The 19,915-nt window shown below is 41.8% G+C and overlaps 1 protein-coding gene across 1 annotated transcript in view; it reads right to left on the bottom strand.

Annotated features, from left to right (window-relative positions):
* pvrl2l (PVR cell adhesion molecule related 2 like) overlaps nt 1–19,915 on the bottom strand; it is a 640,829-nt gene that overhangs the window by 199,882 nt on the left and 421,032 nt on the right. The window lies entirely within an intron of this gene.

Here is a 19,915-nt window from a genome sequence, read left to right on the forward strand (position 1 = left end):
TTACAAAGGATTCAAAAGGAGCTGGCTGACTGGGGTCCCAGTGTTCAGCTGGTCCAGTCGGAGATGTTTCATTGGCCACAATCATGGGACCTGCAGACAGTCCGTATTCCGGAGGAGTTTTCTTCTTGACAATCCATTTTCCAACAGAACCTCTTCAAACCACCTGCGCTTACTATTTCTAAAGTTTTTCTGTCCATTTGCGCACTCCTGACTGACCCCAACCCAGATGACCCTTTGCCAGAGATTACATGAATCTACAAAACTGATAGGCAACGATATACCAAAACTGCAAAAGAGTGGACACAAAAGTATGCGATGTGTTGGGACCATTTGAGACGCTGGACATATGTTAAAATTACTGGTTCAGATCTGAAAATTTCCGGTTTTCTTTTTCACTTCTTTTTTACTTTCACAAAAGCTCGAGGAAGCGCGCATGGATAAGGAAATCTGACTTCTCTGCTCAGACTGCTGCTTCCACAAACCAACCCCCGATAAAGTGAGAGAAAATGGATGGATGGTTATTCCTCACAGTGTCTATAGTTATAATTATCTTCCCTTTACCTAGGAGGGTAGTGTGTATCTCCTCTTTTGGACTGAAAACATGTTATCACAATGAGCGCAGAATTTGCACAATTACACAGAGAACATTCATTTGTGGCGCGGTTGTTTCGACTCGTGCCTCACAGCAAGAAAGCTTTACTGTCGAAAAATGCTTACCCCATATAAACACGAAGCGTTTTGTTGTATGCAAATAGCCACATGAGACATTTGAATGAAAAACCGCCTCTACAGTGTGTAAATTTGCAGAGTGGTAAAAGTAGCATGAATGATGACAGCTCTAAGTTTAGCCCAGAACAGAACAGAACAGAACAGAACAGTGCAAGAGCAGCAGTGTGCAGCAGGCACGACATACAGCTCGTCCAAAACAGTCCCAGACGACATACAGCTCGACCTCCTGACTCCTGGTCTGAGGTCTAGATCCATCCATCCATCCATCCATCCATCCATCCATCCATCCATCTATCGACCTATCTTTCGACTTATCGACCTACCGACCCATGCATCCATCCATCCATCCATTTATCTATCTATCGACCTATCTATCGACTTATCGACCTACCCATCCATCCATCCATCCATCCATCGACCTACCGACCTACCCATCCATCCATCCATCCATCCATCCATCCATCCATCCATCCATCCATCCATCCATCCATCTATCCATCCATCCATCGACCTATCGACCTACCGACCCATCCATCCATCCATCCATCCATCCATCCATCCATCCATCGACCTACCGACCTACCCATCCATCCATCCATCCATCCATCCATCCATCCATCCATCCATCCATCCATCCATCCATCCATCCATCCTTTCCTCTATCCTTTTCTAACTCTTTCCAAGTCTTCCAAGGCCCGTTTCTAATTTCATCATGCTTTCATTCTTTCATCAAACATAAGTGGACTTAAAAATGATTATATTTTCCTTCCCATTAGTGAGATGGGACTGGAGTGCATGCTTCCTCGAATAAAAATCACCAAAAAAGACAGAATAATAAGCCCTAGTTTGGAAAGTGACATTATTATTGAAACTACTTTTATTATCAAGAGCATGTTCTGGGAAATGTAGTTGCTTTTTTTTTCGCTCTTTGTAACAGACGAGGTTTAGAAAAAAATAAATGTTTACTTTTGTTGACGGTTCAGAGCTTTAATGGTTAGCGTTTTCTTGGGCAAGACACTCCATTCTTGTTGCATGAAGGAGTGCGAGGGTAAATGGAAGGCACAGACTGGGTGACACTAAACTACCGAAAAACCCAGTTATCCAGTCCAGTTCCATCACAGCAGGTTTCAAAAATCATCTAGACTTGGTTTTCAGGGAACGAGAATTTGGCTCTCGTGTCACAGCAAAGACGACCCTAGGTTTCATTCCAAAATCATCTGCGCCACATATAGAATAAAAGACACTCAGAAACTCATTTGCAACAGTGTTTTATTTACACCCGGGTCTGTATAGCTGGTATTTTCCTGATGCAGTTACCATCCACCTCCTTCAGTGCTTTCCGTAAGATAATGCCAAACACTTTGATGGCTTGTGCTGAATTAAACATGGAGGAACAGCCTGTTCCCGGCGCAAACGCTCAGGAAAAAAAGACACAAGGCAGATGAAAAAGGGGGATATATTTTGGATTCCGCCTCTGCACTCGGGGTGTGAGGAGCGATTGTGAGCGCCAGATTTACAATTTTAGAAGATCTGTCACTGATAGAGAGAGACACAGCCAAGATAAGCAGGAGATAGGTTTAGCATGAGGGACTTAAAAGAGTCTCAGAGAGATTGTTACTGTACTTCAACATGACAGTGATATATGCAAGTAGATGAATTCAAGTCTATTGGTCTAGTTTAAAGCTGTCCCAGTCTTTTGGAATCAGTATAGGAGTCAATAGTGAACCCTGTCCTAACCAAACTTAAAGTGTGGCCTAAAGCAAACCATTAAGTGACTGTTTTACTTTTCTTGTACTCATTAAGTTCTGCCACATTGTTTGTTATGATTTCTCTCATCTGACTACGGAAGTAAATTAGCCCTGTGGCTATAATGTTATTGCTGTTTCAATGCAGAGGTTCATTAATGTGCATTGTCCCTATCAAATAAGAAAATGTTTTATTTCCTACAACCCTTGAAAACACCTCACATTCTTCCCCGGCGCATGTAACCATAAGGAGAGAAATTATTTGATGGATCTATGTAACTATTGGATAATCAAACAAACTGACATTTCTATTGCATCACAATTGTCAGTCAGATGTTTTACAGTTTTCTATCTTTTGTAAACGTCTGTTATATTGCTAAACTCTGACTGTGTTAGCCGCTAATGCTAAACTCTGACTAGCCACTAATGCTAAACTCTGATTGTGTTAGCCGCTAATGCTAACCTCTGACTGTGTGGGCCAATAATGCTAAACGCTGACTGTGTTAACAGCTAAGGTTAAACTCTGACTGTGTTAGCCGCTAATGCTTAACTGTGACTGTGTTAGCCTCTAATGCTAAACTCTGACTGTGTTAGCCGCTAATGCTAACCTCTGACTATGTTAGCCGCGAATGCTGAACTCTGATTGTGTTAGCCGCTAATGTTAACCTCTGACTGTGTAAGCCAATAATGCTAAACTCTGACTGTGTTAGCTGCTAATGCTAACCTCTGACTATGTTAGCCACGAATGCTGAACTCTGATTATGTTAGCCGCTAATGTTAACCTCTGACTGTGTTAGCCGCAAATGCTAAACTCTGACTGTGTTAGCCGCTAATGCTAAACTCTGATTGTGTGAGTCGCTAATGCTAAACTCTAACTGTGCTAGCCGCTAATGCAAAACTCTGATTGTGTTAGTCGCTAATGTTAACCTTTGACTGTGTAAGCCAATAATGCTAAACACTGACTGTGTTAACAGCTAAGGCTAAACTCTGCCTGTGTTAGCCGCAAATGCTAAAATCTGACTGTGTTTGCCGCTAATGCTAAACTCTGATTGTGTGAGTCGCTAATGCTAAACTCTAACTGTGTTAGCCGCTAATGCTAAACTCTGATTGTGTTAGTTGCTAATGCTAACCTCTGACTGTGTTAGCCGCTAATGCTATACTCTGACTTTGTTAGGTGGTGGTGGTGCCTCTAGAGGTGCAATGTGGGAATACTACAATTCTGGGCCGGCAAAATGGAGTAGCTAAGGGCAGCTTTAAATCAGAAAAAATAACACAAAGAATAAAATTAAAAGGGATTAATTTTTTTCCCTTTCACTCCATGGTGGTAAGGAACAAAGCCACTGCAGCCTTCGGAAGACAGTGATTCCAGAGTGGCTGCATCAATCAGCATCAAGGGTCGCTCTGACCGCCACCAATCACCTGCAGTAAAAGTCTTTAGATTGTGGTCGCCAATCATTACTCAGGAGTTGTCCAGCACCCGTTGTTTGAGGTAGAAAAGCATTCGTCTCAATCCTCTTTCTTTCCTACACCATAGTCGCCTCCCTGTGACCATTCCACCAGACCCCACATGTAACAAATGCAGTCCGGTCCGTGTGAGTAATGCAGAGTGATTCAGACGTGGAGGAATCTCAGGTGGTTTTCAGACAAACGCAGAGAGAGGTCTTCGCGCTCTCTCTCTGTCACCGCGCTTCAACTCTTTTCTCTCATCGGAAAAGAAAAATCCTCCCCTCTCCCTCGGAAGCTGCTTGGTATTCACTGACGGTGCCGTGTCCTTTGGTCTCCCCGACAAAGAGCTGACCCGCTTCTGTCCCCTTCGCTGTGAGGCATTGTGTATAAAGCAAAACTGTGCACCTTTGCTGGTTCCTTCACTGTTTTGGTCATCGTATATTTTACCACAAAGCACTGATGTCTGCTGTGTGACCTGTTGCAGAGGGTCAATCTGGGTTCTTTGCCTCAATCTTGATGCATGATGTTTCTTTTTCACCTTTGGGGTCACTTTGACAAGACAATAAATACATTTGTCAATTTATTTTCTAACTAATGAGTTCTGGGATAACAAGTCTTCTATTCCTGTGTGTTTTGTCTAAGAGGTGCGTGCCTGGAGATTATTCAGAATATCATTACTTCTTTGGCCTGGTTTGTTTTTTCATTACTTTCTCTCCCGCACACACTTTTATTCATTTATTATCAAGGTGCACAGTTCTGACCACCAAGTAAGTTCAATTTTTGTTTATGTATGACGAGATTTGAAGTCTATGTTGTTCATCGATGGTGCAAAACTGGTCGCACTTTACTTTACAGCACAGTAATAACACAGTATAACATGGAAATAGCATGATATGGGACAATGAGGGTAATGGAGTTTGAAGTCCTATTATTAAGGAAGTACAGGTGCTGTTTCTTGGTATTTTACAGTCTGGGTTATTATTAACCATTACCATGACATATGGTGAGTGTAATGGTATGTATATTGATTTAGTAATGACTTTGTATTTGTATTTTGTGTGTAGCCTAATGGAAAACTGTGGAAATCAAACATTTGCTTATACATTATGTCTGGGTCTAAAAATATTTAAATCCTAGAATTGTGGAGAAACTTGAAAGTGAGTACAGTAATTTACCATTTAACCTCTAAGAAATGAACCGAATGCATTACTTTCCAGTTTGGTATTACCCAAGTCTAAAAGCTTCTCATCTGGAGTGCAACAGTGCAACGCCTCATTTGAAAGCTAAGACCTAGAGAAGTAGGCTTTGAAGCGTTTTTTGTTTGTTACTTTTTCTTTGCTCTTTGTTACGTTTTCATCACTTTTTTGTGACTTATCTGTCATGTTTATTTCTGTATTTTTATATTATTATTATAGAATTGTTATTATTTCATATGGTTTTGTCGTGTTTTTGTTGCTTTTTTGTCGAGTTTTCGCCTTGTTTTTGTCTCTTTTTACTCACTGTATAGTCACTGGAATAGGACAAAATAACTATATGTCATATCTTCTTGATTATGCATAATAAATGAATGTATCTATTTCTTAAGTTCAACAGGGGGTAGGCACTAACAAGCTTCAGCTTCTGCCTACTCCTTTTGAGCATCATATCCATGTTATTTATTTATTAATTTACTTATTCACCTACGCATGCATCTTTCTTTGAATACTGTGCTGAACTGTGTTCCTCTGTAGAACTTTGTGGAACTCAGATGCTCAAATAAAAAAGCTGAATTGAATTGAAAATGTTTTTGTTGCGTTTTTATCCTCATTTTCATTGTGTTTTTTTTTTTTTAAAGCTTTTAGGTTTTGATTAAAACTGGAGAAAATGTGCTCGGTTCAGGTGGGGGTTAGGATGTTAAAGTATGATACTGACTATTGTAGTTTTGTAGCAACACATAGACTACTGTGAATCTGTCATGTGAAGAAAATGATTCACAGTACTGTTACTGTGAGTATTTATGTATATTTCACAGCAGTGCAAGATTGTGTTATTGCAGTTGTAGGTGCCATATCATTTCCACTTCATTATAATTTGAAAGCTGTAAAATAAAGTGCTATTTTACTTGCATATGGCATCAAAACATTCTAATTCTTCATAAACAGCCTTGAGGTCAATACTGAATTATATCATGGTCATATGGTAACCATCAAAATGCTGAATCTTGGACTTGGTTTATGGTTAATATCTCTATAATGGCTGGATCTATCCACATGGAACAGAAACTGTCACAAAGTTCAAAGTGTCCTCTCTCAGCGCATATGAGCCAATGTCAAATGACTGTCTTTATGTATATTATGAGACAATATTCAAAAATGATGTGCTTGATGTCAGATGACAGGATTATCAGTCGTAAGATGGATGTGGCAGGTTTGTGAAACTAATCACTTCCAAATATTTGGAGATTTTCTGTTTCTTTCCAAAACTGTGTCTCTCCCATTGCGTATTATAGGCGTGCTCCAGCTGCAGTTATGACATGGCAATCCAGAAGGTCATGAAAACAACCTATAAGTTACTATTTCCTCCAAGAATGGCGTTCCCATCCCATGTCGTTATTTTATCATGACTCAGACACAAGCTGAACTCCCCGACCCGCCCTCCTCTCTCTCTCACGGGACGGACCAGAGAGATTAGTCGATGATTGGCAAAGTGCTGAAATAAATACTTTCCCCAAACATTGACGAAAAGTCCCCATGCGTGCAAGACATATCTTTCATCTAAAAATAGACAAAAGCCCCTCTCCCTCGCAGCGTTTTGTATTCCGGGCCAGTGCAGCGTCCTCTTGTCCCTGTGACAGACACGAGCTGCTCGCTTTCCCCCCGTCTTTAGGGGGGTCGTGTTCGGGACAGACGCCTCCTCAGCCCCGTGTATGTGAGGCGGCGGGACAAGGGGAGAGGGATCAGAGAGAGACAATACATCCAACGTGACCTGGTTTAGACCGAGCCTCCACAGAACAGGAGCAGGGCCACGCTAAACACACAGCGGACAGATTCATGTCAGGGAAGTCAGCCTTTGAGAAAAACCAAGCAAACATTTGTGCTACTTTGTGCTTCTTATGGAGGAAAAAGAGAACCAATACTTTGCTTTCTCTGTAATCTTTTATATTGTCGTTAAACAGGGAGAGCCTCACTTAGATGACAAATTGCCTTTCAAGGGATCGTAGCCGACAACTTCAGTCAATAACAACAATATAATACAATATCACACACACAGTGAATTGCAGAAAAAGATGACATGGATTCAAAGCTGCAAATAAAGGATAAATGCTGAAATGAACAAATGCAGAGAAGGTGACCACATCGGAGCACCTGCACTTCATGACACTGCAGAGACACGCCGGATATGGAGAGTCATCCAAGCATGGATTAACGAATTAACACATGGAGTGCCAAAAACGGAAAAACTTGAAACTAGACACTCTAATTATGTGTGATTTTGGCAGCTCTGTGAGGAACAGAAGAGAAATAAATGACGATCAAAAACTTGTAAAAAGTTAAGATCTGGACATTTCATATGTATATTTGTGTTTCTTCTCTTTTTTAGTGGCGTGGTGTTGCGTTGCGAATAGCTGTAAAGCCGACCCTTCTCTCTCGCTCTCTGGAGCAGAGCGGCTTCCCATGGAAAGATCGAAACAGTTGAGATTTTTACATTTCTCTGAGTTTTTAAATGGTCAAAATCGGTCCAAGGACGACTGAGAAACATCCTGTTAAAGTGCAACTAAACGGGCGTGGCAGAGCCTTTCCCCACCCACAAACACAAGTCAAAAAGTGCTGAGAAAGGGGTGGTCTCGGAGGCTTTGGGGGAGACGAGGGGGGTGAGTGTGTGGGCGGGGTCTGCTCTGTTGACAGTCTCAGACCAAGCCCCTCGATCTGACAGGACTGACAGACGGCTGTTACCGCTGTCACGACTGTGCGCAAGGTTGATTTTTTCGTAGGAGAGTTGGTGCACTCTCATGACTTGTGATTGCTTGATGTAGCAACTATGATGCGCGGGTCAGGGTTTTTTTCAACCCGCGGGTCCCACATTTGGAGCAGGTTCTAACCCGACCCAGCCCGCCCCGCAACGTTGTTCTATTTTTACAACCCGCCCCGCCCCGCACCGGCAACCATTAAATATTACGCGTTACAAATATGATCCGTATGAACAGCACCGGCGTGTCATCGTGCGCGCTCGCTTTCTCTCTCCCTCCGAAGAGCGCTGGGCAAGAGGGAGAGAGGAAGAGAGCAGAGGTCGGCCTAACCGAAGTCACACACAGCCGCACATGCGGTGGAAAATAGGAGACATGAGCTCCACAAAAGCGTTCTCTGGATCACAAGCTGCAAAACGCTGCTTGTTTTATGAAAATCCGACGTATATTTACGCCAAAAACCTGCTGTAAAGACGACGGTGGAACCCGCAACCCGCGCATCACTAGTAGCAACTATCCTACAAAAAAAAAAAAAAAGATCTACTCGCTCGCTGTCAGTGACTGCGAACAGAGAGAGAGCATCGCACAGTAGCTTTTCTAAGGGATTTATTCCTCTACACCACCTCAGCCGAAGTGTGAGCATCGCAGGGGCGCCATCTACTGGTTTGACTGCGCGACGCGTGTCCTGGTTGCTACGTGACGGAGGCGGAGGCGTGTGTGGGCGGGGCCACAGAGGCACAGAGGCAGAACTGATGACGTTTTGTGGACGCCGTGGACACACTCTCCTCCAACCACAAAATATCAAATGTAGTTGCTGCGTGAAACCGCGAACCATGCGGTTTTAGACACAAAAGTGAGATTTTGAACAAGTTTGCACCAAATGTCAACATATTGACTGGGACATGTAGCTAACTCTATTCAACAACCATTTAGACCGTGTATCAGCAAAAAAAAGTGGATTTGGTGTTTAGTTACTCTTTAAAGTCTTCAATCCGAGAACCAGGCTGTTTAAATGCACACGTGATGAAAAGCAATCGATAACACGCAATGTTTCAAAACGTGTCCACAATGTTGTGCTTGAAAATTGACTTGAAACAGAGATATTGAGGCATTTGCCTATTCCCGTCCAGAGAGGATAGAGAGGGATAGAGGGAGAGAGGAATTAATCAGAAAGGAGAGTGTTGCATAAGACCCCCGTTATCTCTGCTTCGAGAAAAAAATCTGTGATTTTGATCAAAGCCTCTGTATAACTTAGATTTCTCAGGAACCGAGACACATAGTATTTAACTGAGAGCTTAGAGTCTCACCTTTCAAACGAGCCATAGCATGTGTACATAGCTATAACATAGAATACGCTGTGGTGCTACACATACAGTGGGGTTTCACATAGACATTCTATTGGATTTTGGCCAAATACTTTTTTCCCCCACTGTATCATGGAAAATTGTCTGGATTGTTGGCACTCTGCAGCTAAATGGCATTCAATGTGTTAAACACCAATGTGTTCTGTCCTTATAGCTCCATCTAAACAAATCTGCCTCTCTGGTTCTGCAGATCCCATGACTGTCAGACATCGGCGCTAGTATCCGAAGGACCTGCAGCTTGTTGTTCTGTAGTAAGCTCCAGTGGTATTTGCACATCCTGTTTCATAGGACTGTGAGTGGAGCTCATGGGAAACTCGAGGGCCAATGAATGAGCAGGTGTGAAACACTCACAAATCACTCGAACATCCACGAATGACTCAAAACATCAGCTCCGAGTATAAAACAATGAGGCTAAATTCCAAATATATCCCCAACTTTACTTATAACAGGGGCCCTTTAAAGCTTTAGACTTAGCTGTTGTCATATCACTGTGAACTCTTCAACCAAACATGATGTGGGGGTAATTTGGGACAGGACCAAAGACATCAGGGGCGCTTGTATCCGGCGTGACCTGATTTTGGCTTGGCGTCCCGGGACACCTCCGCTCCCCTTCGGCGCTGCTGCAAAACTGGTGATTCATCAGTCTGACTCACTCTCCAACGATTATATCTTAATCTTTCTTATCGCACACAAATAGGCACAACAAGCATTTTAATTAGACGATTAGCGTCGCTTCAAGGTTGTGCATTTCCAAGTTTCCCTCCGCTCAGAGAGAGATTACCATCAAGTTTTTCACTGATGTCGAGTGGAATTGTCTGAAATTAGTCGCACGCGGCATTGTAGGAGTATTGTCTTTGTGATTCTGCAGATAGTGGGTAATTGTTAGATTTGAGGCAAAATCTTGTGAGTTGTTTGCGATCTTTTGAAAATTAAAGCAAATCAATATATGCAAAAAACTCAAAACTCTCAATAAAATATGCTCAGACATCAATCTTCACAAAAATATGCTTTGTACCAGGTGGTGGGGTTCAGGGTCATCTGAAATGTTGGACTACAAGGTAAAGGAGCCTTTCTTGTCATTACACAACATCTGTACAATGAAGTTTGTCCTCTGCATTTGACCCATCCTTGACGCTACAGGGGCAACCCGTAAGGAGCACCCATGTCCAGTGTTGAGGCTAATGGAATGAATCACCTGGCTGGAGGATTAACCTATTGCACATGTTTTGGTTGATGTGGGGAAACCGGAGCAGCCAGACGAAACCCATCCAGACACGTGGAGAGAAACAAGCTCCAAACAAACAGGCCCACACAGTCCGGGAATCGAACCCGAGGCTTTCTTGCTGGCGCAGATGGTAGAGCGGAAGGTCGGGGGTTTGAATCCGAGCTCCTGAGGATGCACACTGTTGTTGTGTCCTTGGGCAAGACACTTCACTCACATTGCCTCCAGTGTCTGCGTACATTAGTGTATAAATGTCAGTGTGAATGGGTGACTGGTTCCCTGATGTAAAGCGCTTTGGGCCGAATGAAGGTAGAAAAGAAGTTGAGACCATTTTACCATCAACAGAATATTTATTAATAATAATAAGAGGTAAAGAAAAATGCTGGTTTGAAAGAGAAGTCAAAGAGTCAAGGAATGTTAGACTTAGATTTCACCTGTCCCCAGTGTACAGCAGCCTCCTGTGCCTCAGGCCTGGAGTGCTCTGTCATGCTAGTGAGACTGAAACTCAGCCCAGGACAGATCAATAGCCAGGTAATTAGCAGTGATCACCTGAGACAAGGGCTGACTGAAACTCAGGTGTGAGTTAGGTCGCTAGGACTTGGAACTACAAAGACTTAGAACTACAAAGATGTCTACCCACAGGTGAGAGTAGCAGATAATAGAGGGGAGGGACTTAGCCAAGCTAAACTCCTCCCTGTGGTCTATATCTAGTCTGCAGGCTGAGCTTAAACTTTAGTGTCGTTGACGAAGCCTTTTGGATGACAGGCGAAGACGACTCAAGAACCTTCATTGAAGATGGACAACTCCTGTACGACTGAGACCCAACACAGACAATAATAAGAGATAGTTTATTATGCTTTAGTAGTGAATTTATGTTTTTCAAGACATGGCGTACACCCAGTTTCGACACCACTTGGTCTATACAACGGTGGCGCAGAGGGTAGAGCAGGTCGGTTTGAATCCCAGCTCCCGAATATGCACACTGCCGTTGTGTCCTTGGGCAAGACACTTCACCCTACTTGCCTCCAGTGTCTGCGTACACTGGTGTACGAATGAGAGTGTGAATGGGTGACTGGTTCCTTACTGCAAAGCGCTTTGGGGCTGATAAAGGTAGAAAAGCGCTATAGAAATTGAGTCCATTTACCACACTTAAAGCCGTACTAAGTAACGTGTTTACCTTAATAAATCATTTCCGTAGTCCTTGTGGGGGTAATACAAGTGTTTATGGGATGATTGGAGGGTCTTTCATCTCCCCCTGGTGTCTCAAGCCAGAAAACCACAATTGCAACTTGACTGCCACCGGTCCGGAGCAAGCAATACACACTACTGCAATCACAAAGAAGAAGCTAACATGCTAACGGGCAAAGCTAACTGCTGGCTAACGTCATTTTAAAAAGTATTTACTGCCAAGTTTGAGTGAAAAAAAAAAAATCCATTGTATAATTGGATGTACAATATCCCTCTCTCCCTTCGCCTGTCCTGTCAGCGAAGTATTTACTGTCCAAGACAATTAACAAGTTAAAAAATCGTAACTTGCTACAACACCTGCAGTTGGGCTTATGGCCTCTAGGGGCAAGAGTTACTTAGTGCTGTTTTAAAGGCACTAAAGATTTTTCACACATTTTGCTTTGTCCTCCTTTATTATGTTATAAAATCACTGTGCATCTAATTCAATAAATCAGTCAATGAACTCTCAGGCGAGTATCAACATATTAATATAGTAATCTCGTTCATTACTTGGCCTTCAAGATCTATTTAAGACTCTTTTTCGACTTCCTTTAGACCTCATTTGATTTTGGTGGTACTCAGCAGGTCAAATATTTTATGAACTGACACTTGGTGTGAAAGGTGCAAGAACCATATGTGTATTCTATGATGAATTGGTTCGGTTTCATATGATCAAATGACAAAAATAGGTCGAGGGATTAGTAAACTCTTTAGCACGAGGATATTTGTTCCCTCCTTCGAAACCACTTGGGTCACTTTGTAGCAGCAGCAGATCCTTCTCCTGAAATTCCGCCGACTGTGCATGTTTGTAGATCGCTGGGTTGCTTAACAAGCATCTGAATTTCAAGCTGACAAATTTACCTATATACTTCAAGGCAGCCGGAGGAAAGCAACAACTTTTATACCCCAATGCATTCAACTAAAGCCTTTAAACAGTTTCCACTCATTGCTTTGACCTATTTCTCCGTCTTATAGGTAGCACGAGTGGGATTATTTCGAACTCGGGGGGGGGGCTATTTTCTTGCATGACGCAGCACAACATTCGTAAGCACCTCCGTCGCCTCCAGGTGTGCGCATGAAAAAAAGCCAGGAATTCTTTGGGAGTTAGCAAAATCTGTCCACGTCTTCAAGCACATTTGTCGAGGCGGCTAATATTTCTGAACAGGTGCGTCGTCTTGTTTTCGTGGCGAAATGTGCTGAGAAAGGGGGAAACACTTGTATTTATAGATGTACAGATGCAAGCCCGGATTCATTAATTAACGGCGCCTCCGCAGAGAGTAGTTGTGCCGGGTGTTTTTTTTGTATTGAAAATGGGGTTGGGCAAAAACAAAAGTTGGGAGCGATGATGAGTTTTCGCGCTGGGTGCACGCGGCGCCGCACGACTCTGGGACTAATTAGGCGGCAAAGTCGTGATTACAGACGGATGTTTAGAAATGCACCGCGGAGAGAGGACGCCCGACCCGGGAGGAAAGAGTTTCACTTTGGACAAATGTGGGGGGAAAAACATGGCTCGAGAGGGAACTAAACTTCATGAGCTCGCGCGGAAAGCGGGATTTAATTTTCACCCTTGCAAATCACCGAGCCAGTGAAGGCCGGAGACTGCCATCCGTCGACTCGCCCCAAAAGAGTGGATGATAAAATATCGGAAGAAGTCTCAATGTTTTCCCAGTGTGGCTGCGATTTGGGTTCCGTCCCGCTTCTGTCCCAAATGCGCATGCTGGAGCACTTGACGCTAAATTGATGAATTAAAAAAAGCTGTCTGGACAAGTTGTTACACACTCAATTGAGGACACACTTTACAGTTACAAACAAACACTTTAAAGTCGATTACGATAAAAAATGTATTTAGCAAGGAACGTCCAGCTGAAATCAGGAGAATTCTGGCCCCTGAATGGGTCCTATTTAGGGATGTCACGGTTACCGGTGTAGCGCTAAACCCCGGTAAAAATGTTAAAGGTAATAATTATCTCGGTGGATTACGCGCACTCTGTAGCACAACCAAAACAAAACTTTCTCGAAGCTGGAACCATGTCCGTGACGACAGCGCGCAGGATCTATCAGCCTTCAGAGAGGACCAAGCCTGAAGTCTGGGCACATTTTGGGTATTTTAAGAAAGCCGAAGGACAGTTGATAGAGACAGTTTTCCTGTTTGCGGAACGTGCAGGAGAAAGTGTCTCTAAAGGCAGCAATACTTCGAACCTCTGACTCTCCTGCGTGACCGTCACCCACAAAATGCTGATGTGGGACTTTGGGTTGAGGGAGAATGTAACGAGTCGCCCCATAGTGCGGCTGCAGCGCCACTGCCAGCATAAGCCGTGTCCGGATACCTCCGCACAATGGCATAATGCATAACGGGGCTCCCAGTGGCAGATTGCAATAGATTCACTTTTGCCGCAGTATTATGAATTTATCAATAATCACTGTCTGATGGCATTTTCCCAAATCTGCAAAGGGAAAGCTCACTGGAAGGACACAAACTGAGGACAATTTTCCTGATATAGACGTTTATCTAGTTCAAAAATATTCTTTTTCTTCGTTTCTGGCGCTATAAATAGTACATATAGTACCCTCGAAACGATCAACAACACATCGTTATAGTTCCTTTGCTTTGATGTGAAAAGTTGCACTTTGTCTGTATTTTTTTTTATATAATAAGCACTGTTGAACTTTTTTTTTTTTTTTAACTATTTCAGTTTCTGTAGGACTATCAATGATTTCTGAACATATTAACACACATTAAAAAAAATACAGCAATAATACCAAAAACCGTGATAGTTTTGGCCACAATAACCGTGAGGTAAAATTTTCATACCGTGACAGCCCTAGTCCTATTATACATCTTTGTGTGGTAGGGGAATCAGAGCAAATTGAAGATACGTACAGTAGTTATGGGAGAAAATGCAAACTCCACTTGGGACCTTCAAGTGAGACGAGAGCAACAAAATAATCCATGAACAGTTCAATTGATTTATACATTCAGAAAACAATAAAATCTACTGTGTGCTCAGTAGATCATGCTGTAAATTACAAATATAGAGCTTTGTGAGCATCATCCGTCTTCCAGCTTCAGGATTATCAAGAAAGTTTGAAACCAGAGGAAACACTTGAACCGAGGAGAACATGCCCGACCAAAACCAACGCAGACTTTACTTCCCCCTGAAGGAGTTACAGTATGTCCTCTCTGTCCATGTGCGCTACTGTGTAACGGAGCAGCACGCTTTTAGTTTCAGGCTAGTTTTAGTCTATAGAAAATGTAGTCAACTAAAGCAAACAAATGTGTCAACTTAAAGGTGCACAATGCAACTTTGTAATAAAAAAAACAGTTGATATTAGTGCGTATTTGACCTTTCAGTGAACAATCTCTCTCTCTCCCTTTGTCTTTTCTGTCAGCGTAGTATTTACTCTCAAGGACAATTAATGAGTAAAAAACGTAACTGCTACGACACATGCAGTGGCGCTTATGGCCTCTAGGGGCATAAGTTAGTTAGAACTGCTTTAAGCTCGTGCATGACAATGGAGATACTGTAGTTGACACTGTAGTACTTTTTAAGTGACAGGATTAGCGTCAGTTGTGATGAATAGGTCTGGTACATTCTACACATTAGAACATTTCTGGAATTTTCAGGATTTCCGGGTGAAAATACATCATTTTAACATTTTTAAATTCAGTCGAGTCCCTTTAACTTTCATTTTCTTCATTCAAACATGTTCTTTGAAATCCTTTTCACAGCTCGATGGAGCTTCTCTCACATGAACGAAGCAAAGACATGTTCCTTTGGCAGAGACTTCAAACTATATGTGACTGTTTCAAGCTGCGTCCTAGAAATATCAGATGTTTTTCTTCCATTCTTTTCCATTTCATTTAGTTTTGATTTATAACAGTTTTACATTGTAGTCTTTTGTCTCATTAACTACTTTAATTGTGACTAATTTATGACAAAACATATCACCACTGCAGTGAACTGAGGAGTAGGTTTCAAATATGGTATTTACGTTAGACCTGAGACTTGATGACTTTTGACAATTTCAGCCCCACACACATACCCAGTCCCAGATTATCCCATCCATTGCAGCTATTTTCATCTCTGTGTCACATGCTCGTACTCGGGAGAGCCAACATAAAGCACTATACAATCTTTCAAAGCAAACCAGAGCGAAAAAGAGAGTAAACCGCCTGCTCTGCATGTGACAGACGAGGACACAAGGGCGGCATTGTGAGGGCCCATTTCCGAGCACTGTCAAATAAATGTTATGAACGGTTTCCACAGAGACGTCCACAGTTGATATAACTGTCTCATGCGCTCATAACAGACTGCGCAGTGTATAATGTTCAACAACAATCGATGGAGAGAAAGGGAGAAGCCGACTTGAGGCTACAGTGGCTCGTGGGGACGGCAAAACCAATCAATCAGCGGTCCGCGTTCAAAGCAGGATTCAAATGAGACAAATGACCCTCCGCACGCCGTTATTTATGAACCGGTTGGGCCTCTAGTATATTTTTATTATGATCACAATACAAACATTGTGCAGTTAAGTGATTGGCATCGATTTTTTAATCGTTAAAATTACGTTAATGAATAGCTCCTTTGTTGCATTTAGACAAAGTAGAAGTTGTGGTGCTCGATTTGTGAATTACGACCTGTTGTCAGAAGATTAAAGATAATCACTTTTAACTGATGTCTGATATCTAAGTAGTGTTAGGTCTAGATAGGAATACAAGGGCATAAAGGTTTGTACTGCCCCCTTGTGGAAGAAGTTACTTGTGTTTTGAACTGGCAGAGCTACTGTATTTAACTTGTGCCTCCACACACCCACAGTGAAGAGTTAAGTAAGTTCAAGAAAACAATGCCTTAGATTCCATTTTCTTAGATTTTGTAATAAAATATTACACATACCATTAGCATCCTTATGGCATTTTCACTGTATATTAGCCTTGTGCTAACCACTGGCAAATGCAAATGTTTACCAACCAACCCAGTGAATGCATCAACACAGCAAGTGGCTTCTGGGCAATGGTCGAGGAGAGGGCTCACTTTGGCATGAGACAAATGCTGCAATACCACCCCCTGGTGGCCAGGGGCGACTCCAAAAGAACCTTTGTAAGATGAGTCCAATGGAGACTTTGCACCTCCCTAACACTGCTTAAAAGCCTGGGAGTCATATTTTTAAAGGTGCACTATGCAACTTTTTAAGCAATATAACAAAAAACAGATGATGTTAGTGTGCCTCTGACCTTTCAGTGACCCCGCAGCTGTATGGGTGATTGGCTTTGTGCCTTAATTTTCATTCCCAGTGGCTCCTTTGATGCTTAAGGCTCAATTTAATTTCAGTTTGTTTAGGATTCCTGGTAGGTTTTCAGAATATAATGTATGTAACCAAGGATACGATTCAAACAGCAATAAAAAACTAAAAATAATTCATCCTGGAGCCTACAGACCATCGGGATGGTAAGTAAAGGCGATATGCTAAACATTCAATCCACTGGGTCACTGAAAGGTCAAATACGTATCAATATCATATCATATCATATATCATTTTTTTTTTACATTAACAGTTACATAGTGCACCTATAACCGTGCTGTTTTTTGTTCGGTAGAATGAACAAGACCATTTTACTCTGTAGGCGGAAAAGGGGACCATGACTATGAATGGAGCGGAATGGCCGTCCATATCTTGTACTGTACGCTATATCTGAGCTTCCTGGTCCTTTATGGGAGACTATTAGATATCTGCAAAGCTAGTTCAAACACACTAAGGCAGAAAAAGGCTTGTATGAATGGACTAAATGAGCCAATAGCTACAATCTGGCAAAGTGACAATAATTATCTTAAACAAATATTAGGTTGTGGAATGAACTTGACTTAAGTGAAATTTATCTGTCAAAAATGTGTCATTGTGAGTTGCACTCAAAGAAAACTTATTGACTTTCTCATATTCATTATTTTGCAGTCTCTATAAACCAATTTGAAGTGTAAAAGAAACCATTGTACAGCGTTCTGAAAAGTAACATTGTTATTTCGGTAAATATATCTAAGTTGAATTCATTTGTATGGGACAATGGTATAATGAGTCTGTTCTCAGAACCAAAATGACAAAAGAAATGTGTTCTGAAATACAAAATTGACAGATGAAATACCAAGTTCACAATAATACACTTTTATTTTGAAATGCTGTCTCCATTCACACAACAATTTCACTAATTACATTCAGCAAAATAACAAAACTGACTGGTAATCAGGAGTATCACGTAATTCAAAAAAATTAGCAAAAATAAACCCCAAAACATCACACTCACTATGGACATGGCAGGGATTGAATAAGGCAACCGTGATCCATAAAACCAAGTCTTCCCAAAACCCCCCAGTCACTTTAGTCTTTGCACATACTGTCTCACTGTTTGTGGAGGTGGGCAGAGTCGCCACAGATATTCACTTAAGTCAGAATAACGTCACTTTGAAATCATTTTACCCAAGTAGAAGTAAAAATAGTAAAAAAAAAAAAAAAACTCAAATAAGAGGTAAACAAGTATTTGAAGAAAAATACTGCGCATAAAATCTGATTCATCTTTTAACACAATCCAGCTGTCAAAACATAAAATCTGATATTTTCCATTATTACAAAATAGAATTCGATAAAAAGAAGATTCAAGAAATACAAGGTTGTGGTTTTTCATTTGTCGACATGAAGCTATTGTCATTTTTATATTTACTCACAACTAACCAAATGTTACACGAGAATTTGTTTTACATTTGTGAAGCGTTGCTCAATAATACTTTGTGTACTTAAAGGTCCTACACCAGATTTTTTTTGTTTTTAAATTACAAACAAGAGGAAGTCACTAAAGTAAAATGTTAGCTGTAGTCCAAATTCATTCTTTACAGAGCTGGGTACTGTTACATTTTTTTGTTGTTGATACCAATACTTTAACAATACTTGGTTTTTAATACTGATACATGAAAGAGTCTCTCTCTGATGCCTACACTAATATATTTGTCATCTAGAACCAGAAAAAAGAACAATAATGTGTGGAAAGTCTGCACATTTACAATGTCAGGTTCATCTCCATTGTCAAGAAATGTGTGAAAAATGGGGAATAATATGGGGGGAAAATGGGAGAAAAGTGGGAGAAAATTTGTCAAAAATAAACAAAATTGTGTAAACAAAAAATGGGGAAAAATAAGAGGTAATGGAGAGAAAATAATTGGTAATAAAATTTGGCAAAAATTAGGGAAAGAAAATGTGAAGAATTTGGCAAACTTTGGACATATGCTGTGATCATTTAACGGCACCCGGCCCTAATCCCTAACACATTGGGAGCATTGTAACGCTTCACAGGGCGTTACACAGTTTTAACGCAGACTCAAGAACACCGCGACCCAAACCCTGATGTGGAGTCAAGACATAGGGCCCGATCTTGTGTCTCAAAATGCACAATTGCCACTCCGCTTTCGTTGTTTAGCTCACGATGGGGTAAATAAAGTTTTTAGTTTGACCTGTGAGAGCCTATGGTTGAAGGAAGAACACAAGGCAGCGCGATGTAAGCGAGGAAATGAAAGTCAGAGGTGCTCCCATCAGAGCAGTCGCCTCCTCTCGGGACGCCCCCTCACAAGTGGCGAAGGCGCAAAGCACACTTCGCCAAGAGAGATCTGGCCCATGGTGTTCTTGACTGCACTCCAGTTAGCATTGGATTTCTCACTGACCGTGGTATAAGTCAGGATTAAACAACTCAGAGCCGTGCGTTAAAACCGTATAATGCATGGCTCCTCCTTGTTTAATCCTTACTTGCAGGGTCACTTCTCAGGATCACTTTCATAATAAGCCAGTCCATGAAATAGATACAAATGCTTTATAATTGGTGTTTAAAGAAAAAAATCTGGTATAGTGCCTTTAACGTGCTATACAATACACTCCTTACCTCAACTAGTTCTAAATAATACTGCTCCAGTACAAGTATAGCTCAGTTTATTGCGTGGGGGCTAACCACTCTGCGTGTTCCTTTACAATACAATTACAACTCGCCGTCCTACTCAGCTTTGGGATTACACCTACACTTTTTGTATTTGTACAATGTTTTTTTTTTCCAGCCCAACCCGGAGGGGGGAGGGAGGGGGAAGAACAGAACATGGCATAATCTGATACATAGCCTGCAACATTCAGCGGGACACGGGGCAAAATGAGAATAGTCGAAACAACAACAGCAGCACAACAATGCCTTCGCCCACCCACCCCAACCCCCCCA

Source organism: Gobius niger (genome assembly GCF_951799975.1).
Source record: "Gobius niger genome assembly, chromosome: 14".
Lineage (NCBI taxonomy): Eukaryota > Metazoa > Chordata > Actinopteri > Gobiiformes > Gobiidae > Gobius > Gobius niger.